This window comes from Belonocnema kinseyi, chromosome 6 (assembly GCF_010883055.1).
Source record: "Belonocnema kinseyi isolate 2016_QV_RU_SX_M_011 chromosome 6, B_treatae_v1, whole genome shotgun sequence".
Classification (NCBI taxonomy): domain Eukaryota; kingdom Metazoa; phylum Arthropoda; class Insecta; order Hymenoptera; family Cynipidae; genus Belonocnema; species Belonocnema kinseyi.
The window spans coordinates 99,912,697-99,922,509 of NC_046662.1; positions in this window are offsets into that span (position 1 = coordinate 99,912,697).

Consider the following 9,813-nt stretch of genomic DNA (forward strand, 5'->3'; position numbering starts at 1 on the left):
ACGCCAATTAGCACAAATGGTAAGTTCCGACAGTGCCTACAAGTGTGCCTACTGGCCGCTAGATGGCAATACCGGTTTCATATGTATACACCTGGTAAAATATGAAAAAACTTAATTGAATTCAGAAAATTTAAAATGACCTTAGAAAAGTTCAAGGGAATTTAAAAGAATTTCACGAATGCCTATAAATTCATGGTGAGGTTAAAAGACTTTAGGATTAATTGAATAAAAACTTTTTAAAAAGCACTGAATAAAGTAGAATTGAGTAAATTTAGAAGAATTCAGAGTGAATTCTAACAAATAATTTCAAATCTCTTCAAATCTTTGAACCTCTACTAATTTCTAACCAAAAAAGTGAATAATAACTACAAAAAATTCAAATAAATGGGAAATAATTTTTTAAAATCGTAAAAATTCCATTTATTTCAGTAAAATTTGAGTGAATTTAGAGGAATTTAAGAGAAATGACAAGGTATGAAAAAATTCATTGAATTAAGTTTGAAATGAGTTTAGAAAACTTAAAGATAATTCAAAAGAATAAGATTATTATTCCTAAGAATTTAAGGTAATTTTGAAATACTTCAAGCTGAATTAAACAAAAACTTTTTGAAAATCGATTGAATTGCCTAGAATTAAGTGAATTTAAAATAATTCAGGATTAAGAATTCAGGGGGAATTCCAAATGAATGGTACAAAATATTTGAATATCTCTTTAAACCTTTGAACTCTACGAAACTCCCCCACTTTTGGTGAATAATTTTTTTCAAATCCATTAAAATATTAAAATCTCTAAAAAATTTCAAAACCCTTGGAAATCCTATTGAAATAAATTTTTAAAATCTGTGACGTTTTGAAATTTTCTAAAATATTTCCAATTCTTTTGATATTTTTTTAATCCCTCGAAAGTTTTTCAAGCCCTTGAAAACGTTTAAAATTTTGTTACGATGCCTTCAAATATTTTAAATTATGGAAATCAATGAAAAATTGGATTGTAATCTTTGAAATAAAGAACATAAAATATTTCAAATCCTTTCGTATATTTTTAAATTCCGTGACATTTTATAAGCTCTTAAAAATGCCAAGGAAGAAAAAAAAACTTGAAATATCATAAATCTTTTGACCATTATATCAATTGATCCCCATAGTCAATGCAATAAAAGCTTAAAAAAAGAATCCATTAAATTAAATAGAACTGAGTAAAATTAGGAGAATTTAAGTCAATTAAAAAAATTCAAAAGATTTCCGATGAATTAAAAGATTCTGTGATAAATTAATAAGAATTCATGGTAAAATTAAAAAAAAAATTTAATCAACAATTTAATAGACCTGATTTTGAGATTTTGAATAAAGGATTATGAATCTTGACAGCTAGCAACCTTAAAATATTCAATTAAAATGTCTGGATCAAAACTGCTGCTAAACAGAAGACCGACGAGGCATAGTAGCAAAAACTAGACAAAAAATAAGCTCAAAACTGAACAAACGTATACCAGAATATTTTAATTGCAAGCTTCGAAAGCCTTTTTTCAGTAAATGATTTATAAATTCAGATTGCAGGGATTGAAAATTTAAAAAATGCTTTCAAAATTATATAAACTCGAAATCTTTTTAACGTAATTATTTTTATTAATTGAAATTGCCCGAATTCAATTTTTTTTTAATTTTCGGCACTCTAAAATGAATGTAGTTTTCTATTCTTATCCTTAAAAAATTCTAAATTAGAAAAAGAAAAACATGCGAAGTAAAAGTAAGTAAATTACCTCAACTATTTTGACCTTTCATTTCAAATTCAATTTTCCGATTTTTGATCGCAGCGCTTCTGTGGGATATAGAAATAGTTAAAAGAAAAACTCATATACATAGAACTCTGCTCGAGAAGCGAGGAGTGCGCATACAACTGCGCATTTCTTTACGTCCCGATAACTTATATTTCTGTTACCACTCAAGAATTTAAGGAAAATATTCGTAATTTTCAGAAACCGCTTCTTAAGTTAAATAAACATTTAGTAAATTTACTATAAAAGTTACGGAATTTCATTTTAAGCAACCTAATTTCGTAAATTTCAGTATCTGAGGACAGGTTACGTAGATTGCCGTTGTCAGTTAGTCCTCAGGTGCAAAACAAGGTAGACGCGAAACGTTAGTGGGGGCCATTGGATCCCAGTGTGGACGCAGTATAAATTTTTCGTACGGTAAGTGAAATTTTTTTTAAAATTATTTTTTGTTTCTTTCTGAGCAAAATTATGTGTAAAAAGAAAGTTTTCAATGAAATATTACTTTAAAAATAGTTTATTATATATTATATTATTATTCTATGTGAATATTGCACAATTGACGAACAGCTCCTCGGATTTCGCGGACGTTGCTCCTTCAGGATGTATATTAAATCTAAACCCGATACATATGGATTAAACATTCCCAATGCTTCAAAAACTTTTTATATAAATAATTTGATCCCATATGTCGGAAAAGTGCAGCCAGTTTTCAACGAATCAGTTCATGCCTACTACGTTTTACTACGTTGAATCATTGCACTAATCGAAATGTGACTTACGATAACTGGTTCACATCAGTGAATTTAGGGCGAACAGTGCTGAAGGAACACTCGCTAAAGATCGTAGGAACTATGCGGAAAAATAAACGAGAAATTCTGGAATCCAACAAGAAACGGGCAGAAGTTGGAACGTCGCGCTTTGGATATGACCCGGACATGGCCCTGGTTTCCTACATCCTAAAGAACGAGATAGTTCTTCTTTTATTATCTTGCATTGTAGATGGGTCTATCCGCAGAGAAACAGGAAACCTTTAAATAATAATTTTTTACAATTCTACTAATACTCTGCCGCGAGTATTCCGTGGTAAGGAAAACTAAGCGATGACCTATGAGGATTTTCTGCAAAATGATGGAACACTCCATTTCTTCAAGATCGCCTTACATAGGTTACACTTCGGAAATCGCTCAAGAAATTCATAGCTGCCATTGTACACATTGATCATGTTCCAAATGTCGTACACGTACATCTACAAGAACGAAAAAAGAGATGTGCACTGTGCTCGCGAGAAAGCGACCGAAAAACTCGGGTATACTGCGCTTCTTGCCAGCGTGCGATGGGTAAGGACCATCGGCTGGGTCGCTGTTATTCGTGTCCGTCCGCACACGAATAACATTTTAAAACTGAAAACTAAAAAAACAATATATTTTTTTCTGCTTCTCCAACATTTAATTTTTAAAACACTAGGAGAAATTAAAAAAAAATAACTAACAAAAAAATTAAAAATTAAAGTCTATTCCCGCAATTTGACGCTTTTTTCTTCAGACTCTTTTCGCAAAAAAATTTTTATAAAGTATTTTTAAGCAAAATTATTAATTACTTTTGTTCCTAACATACTCTGAACATCTCCATAAAAATATTATGACCATTATTGTTGACGAAAATAGTTTTGCGGGGCGTAGGGCACATCTTAAACTTGATGGGGGAAGTGAAGTGCAATAGGCTCTTTTAAATCTACAATCTACAATGTGCTGTAAAGAGAAATGGCGTGCAAGAAATAATAAGATTATAATAATATTATAATAATAATTATAGTAATACTCCTTGCCAATCATGGTTTAGAAGTATTATGTTCTATTAATGTTTTACTCGGGTAAACCTGGTTATACATCATAGCCACGAACTAAGTCAAGTGACTGATGAGATTAGAATGTTATAAGTTAATTCAAATAATTTAATACGATGCTTGAAGCCTCCTACGATGATGTAGTTGGTATACAATTACGAGCGGCCACGAGCATTGGAGGTGACAACATTCACCTCTGGATGCTTGCTTAGAGCTACCATCTGCCACTCAACGGGTTTTTAGTCGCTCGCTTCCTGATGATCAAGACAGTTTCTTACAATGCGACAGGTGTTTAATAAAAACCGCCTTCTGAGCTACTGCCAATACCCTACTAACTCCTAAATGTTCAAGATTTTCAGTGCATCTTGCGTGCACATTGCTTGTAGCCAAATTAACAATGGGATGAATAGATGCATGATTCACATTCCTCCATATGGTCTTTACTTCATGCCTTAACTCGCTATACTTGTGGATCTTGGTTGTATAGGTTGACTGCAAATTTTGGTCAAGCGGACAAGCAATGTCAATGATGCAGACTCTTCCACCTTTTTTTCTCACATCACGATGTCTTTTCGTTTGCTGTTGAAATAGTCTCGCAGCTGTATAACTTGTGATTCACAAAGTTTTTGGACATCTACAACGCCCGTACCCCCTAAATGTCGTGGTAGAACTACCCTTTCAATCGCTGAATTTCTGTGGTGCATTCGGTGCTTCGTCATTTCTACGCAAACAATTCTGTTTAACTTTTCAAGGTCGATGTTAGACCATTTTATGAGCCTGAAGGAGTACGTGAGAACAGGGATGGCATATGCGTTGATTGCTCTGATTTTGTTTGCCGAGTTGAGAATACTCTTCATAATTAATCTGAGTCTCATAGTGAAGGCAGTCGTTAGGCTTTTCTTAACTATCGTATGTTGAATAACCTTAGATTCAAGAACACCCAGATATTTATATGATTCGCCTGCAGCCATTTCCTTGATGTCATTTTCGAACTCTTTCTCTAACTTTGCAGTGGCTAATTCCCCTTTGATTAAATGCACTGTTCTACATTTATCTAGTCCGAACTCCATGTGGATATCATTGGAAAACTGCTTTGTAACATCGATCACTTGCTGCAGTTTCTGGGCTGAACTAGCGTACAGCTTCAGGTTATCCATGTAAAGAAGATGGGTCACTTGATGACAATCCTCATTATCATGAATTCGGAACCCATTAGACATGTTGTTTAGAATTTTGCTCAATATTCCATGATCAAAATACTTGATTCTTGCACCCCAGAGCCTCATCAAATGACTTAGAAAGTCAATAATGCGTGGGCAGATTTTGTAAAGGTTCAAGACTTCAAGCAAATAGTCATGCGGCAAAGAAAGAAACGGTTGTTTGTATTCAATGCATGCCATGTGTAAGTTCCTTTGATGCTTACGAGCCTGAGCCATGGCAAGAGCGTCTATAGTGACACTGAGGTATAGTTATAGGTATAGTTGGCACTGAGGTCAACTAGTGTAAACTATTGTACTTCACCCTTTCAAATCTATACATCTCTATGGAGGCCAGTTTGCTCCATATATGCGCATGTCGCGAAATAGGAGATATCTTCGAAATCCTCTGGTTCGCAGAAGTGATTACTAAAATGCTTCACTCTGAGGCCGTCTAGCACGTCACAATCACATAAGATGTGACGTTCTGCCTCTTGCCGGAAACCACATTTTCGACCGCGCGGGTTGCTCTTGACCTTCATATTATTTAGGTGCTTCATTAAGTGGCAATGGCCCGTAAGCATTTCTACCACAACTTTTATCTTTCTGTCCATGTTCAGGAGTTTCTTAGATTTCCCCAAGCAAGGTTCTTTAATAAACTTTATCGTGCGTACCATACCAGCCATCCTCCAATATTCCGCATACTCTATCAGGAGCCTCCTTTCAATGGCTTTCCTAACCGAAGCATCAGTTTTTCTGTTTCATCAAATTTTATTAGCATCTATTTGAGGTGAAATAAAGTGCAACGGCCTCTTTTAAATCTACAATCTACAGTGTGCTGTAAAGAGAGATGGCGTGCAAGAGTTGCATTCATTATAATTAGGGGTTTTAATAAGATATAAACGTTTGTAAAATAATTCTTGATTTGTATGCATTATTTACTTCGATCAACCCAGTAATTAGTCCCACTAAGGTGGACGTAAGGGGGAGAGGGAATGAATTGTTTTAACCAAGCAGTTATTTTGCTGTAAACCTACTATTCTAATACTACAATCAAACTTTTAGATTAATGTAACTGATGAGTTTGGCTCTGGGTACTGATCTTAATTTAGAAGTTCGATTACGGCAACCAAACTGTTCGATTACAGTGATCAAACTTGATACAATTTAGTCAGTTCAGTCACAGTAACCCATGAGTTAGGTAAGTCTATAGGTATTCCGACAGTTTGGTTATGCGATCTCGATTTCTGGTTGCCGTACAATGGTCAAAAGTCAGAAATAGAAGGTCGAATTTTCAAGGATACTAAGGGTTTCTGCTGAATATGGATAAAAAAATAATAGGCAGTCGCGGACAATTGTCTAGGGATGATCCTGAAGGAATTATGCCCTAAGCGGAAGTATGAAAACCGTTTTGAAAGCTGAATGACTCGTGGGTGAGGTGTCTGGAACATTGACGCTGGGATACCGGGCGACCTCTCAGAGTGCGCAGCCTTATCCTTGCATGCGGGGCTGTACAAGAACGGACGAATTTCTTTCCCTAGCTTCTCGCATGAATAACAATGATAACACCGAACATAGTTGTAGTAAGTGCGGTTCAAAGAAATAGAACGCGCAGGGCTCCCGACAATGGGTCGGCCAACAATACAGACCACTCCAGAGCTGAGGAGCCAATGAACATATAGTGCATGCGAAGAATCGGGGGTATCTCGGAGCTTTTAGGTGGACGGAGCGATAAAATCACGAATTGCTAAAGTGCCACGATGCGAATATGGCCCCTGAACGAGAAGGTTACATGACACGCCTGCATGCTCTGTGGTGCGAGAAACACCCTGAGCTATCGCATTTTTCCCATCAACGTCTGCGGAAGCAGGCCGAACTACTCCAAAAAAGGGGCTATATAAGCGGAGCGCCTACTATACCACCGCGGGCAGGCATCCGATAAATGAAGAGTGATGCTTTATAACCCGAAAAAAACATCAACACCCATTCCAAAGATTTTGAGAGCTAGACTATCAATTGTTCTGTATATAATGCAGTGAGAGCTTTGGCCGATGCGCACCGTAAAAGAAGACCCACGGTTCATCATAAGACCGAAAGCATCAACTCTTCATAAAGATAGCCTGGGCAATACAGTACGCATCCCGTATTCAGTGTGTGATTGACCACATAATATCTGGCAGCATATTGCTGAGAGAATACGGATACTATCTGACGCTAAGAGAAGTCTAGAGCGGAGAGAGAGGTGGGTCAGAGAAAATCAAAAGTTTCTCTCTGACCCATCTCGACGCTTCCAACACCCTCCAGTTACTGTCGACGATCTGCCCAAACCAGAGGAGGTCAAAGTATTTTGGAGAGAAGTCTAGGAAGTGCAGCATAGGCTGGAAGAAGACTCAGAGAACATAAATAGTTTCAAGGAGCTGTGTGGGGCCCTCATAACACCTGATCAAGAATGCTCACCCATCACTACCAAGGAGGTGAAAAAATTATTAAGAGGGATGAAGAACTATTCCGCACCGGGACCAGATTGTATCAAAACCTTCTGTTGGAAGAAGTTTTCTTTAACTCATCAGCATTTGGCTCGTATTTTCACCTCATATTTAAAGTCGGAAGAGCCGATTCCGGAGTGGTTGGTGGAAGGGCGCACAATACTCCTGCCGAAAATAGGCAACTTAGCTGACCCGAAAAATTACAGGCCAACACTTGTCTGAACACACCGTATAAGATATTCACAGCTATCGTAAATGATAGGATTGTTCGCACAATCGCATCTGTGTGGCAAGAAATGTATGAACAACGCGGCTCAAAGAAAGGAGTAGCAGGATGTCGGGAGAACCTGATCATCGATCGATGTGTCTGCAAAGATGCAGCATCCCACCAACGTGACTTATCTCTGACCTGGATTGATTACCTGAAATCTTTCGATTCGACCTCCCATAGACTTATCATCTGTCTTTGGGAAAGCTTAAAGGTTCCTCCGCAAATCGTGAGGTGCATAGAGATTGATGCCGTTTTGAAGAACCAGATTTACTATATCATCTGGAAAAAATCGTGTGACAGCTAACAAAGTCTCCTTTCGGAAAGTTGTCTTTTAAGACGACACCATGAGCCCACTCCTCTTTTGCCTCACATTATTGCCACTATCTCTAGCACTTCGCCATTCCCAGGAGTACTTTTGCAGCAAACCAGCAAATCAAAAGTACAAGGTCACTCATGTATTTTACATGGATGATCTTAAGATCTATTCTGAAAATAAAGAACAACCAGATTTATCTCTAGTGATTGTCGAATGATACAGTAAGGAAATAGGAATGGAATTTCGATTAGACAAATGCGCCAAGGTTTATTTGAAGCGAGGAAAACTTAATGACATCTCTGAAGACCCTGAGCTAGTTGATGGATGCGCTGCACAATGGCGTATCTTCAAATTATAGACTTTTGGATAAAAAAGCAAAGAAAATCTACACAAGCAGTGACGTGGACGTTATAGGAAAGTGTAATCCTCTACTTGTTGATAATCAATCCGCAATAAAATTAGCAAAAAACTCGGAGTTCCATAAGTGTTCGAAGCACATAGATGTGCGATATCATTTTGTACGCAATATTTTAAATAGAAAGATTATTAGCATCTGTTACGTTGCGTCAAAAGAACAGTTAGCTGATATATTTGTGAAACCGCTAACAAGACAAAGATTCTGTTACTTGCGTAAACGAATGAATGTTTTAAAACATCCAAATTAAGTGGGAGGATCAGTTTTTTAGCAAAGAAACCTGTCTATAATTTGTATGTTCTATGTGTGTATGCATGAGTGACACAACAACTATTTACTACGTTTATGCATTTCGTCTCATGTACAAGATTTTTTAACAGAGAAGGACCCTTTTAGCCTGTGAGCGCTACACTCGTTGCTTAGAGAGTCAGTCGAGACTGCCATGTCAAACGAGCAGTTGTATTCTCTGTGTATATATCCTTAATGTTGTTTTGCCTGATAAATACTAGTTCTGATAAACATCGTTTTTATCATTAATATAACAAGCTTTCTAAAAATAATACAATAAATTTCAATTAGCTGAATAAAATAGACTTAGGTAATTAAAATGTATTTGATCCACGACTTTATAATTTTAGTTATTGGAACAGGCATTAATCTCATGATAACGAAAAGGTCATCCTGGCAGGGAGGCTGTCGAGTTGCCGGGACAGGGCAGGCGTCCCCCTGAATCAGCTGCCCGGCCCGGGGTGATTTCCCTGACCATGGTCGAGGACGTGACCGTCGGCAGCAGTTTGGCAATCGCTGCTCTAAGGGATGACGCGTTTTATGATCCTGAGATGTTTTCACGCGGCCGATAAGCTAACCTTTTAAATTCGCATAGGTCCTACCGGGGTGCCTCTCGGGGAGGGCAGGCCATATCATTAAACTTTGTAGTGTTAATATATTCAATAGGGCAAACTGGGTTTCTATTTTAGCGAACCACATTCCTTGGAACGTAGGCCAGAAAGGGGGTATGCCAACCGCGGCATGATAGGAGATATTGTTTACTCTGCTATCCGAGTCGTTTGTAGACGTTGGATGTGTAGGAACAGTTTCTGTAACAATGGTACTCATGGTCGCGAGAATGTGAAGTCCGAGAAAAAAACCGAATAAACAAGTGAATTACACTATACACAATAAACAAAAAAATCGCTCAGGCTTGGGAGTTACTGTAGAGAACAATGACTGAATCACTGCATTTGAGAGGTACTGCGCTAAGAAGACGAGATCATTGAGGCGAAAAAACGAGCGGTATGGGTTCTATGTGTCCCGTCGCGCCGGAGTGCTTCTGGCACCCGCTTCGTGTCTACACACAGTATTCCTCGAATTTTCACTATTAAAAACTCTATTTCTGTGTTTTCATATCACGACGCGTGCACCACTTCAGGGATTCAATATTAGCTAAAATAAATAAAAATCGTAAAAAAAGCGTGAAAATAAGCTCTAGTAATGTGCGGCATGACGCCACA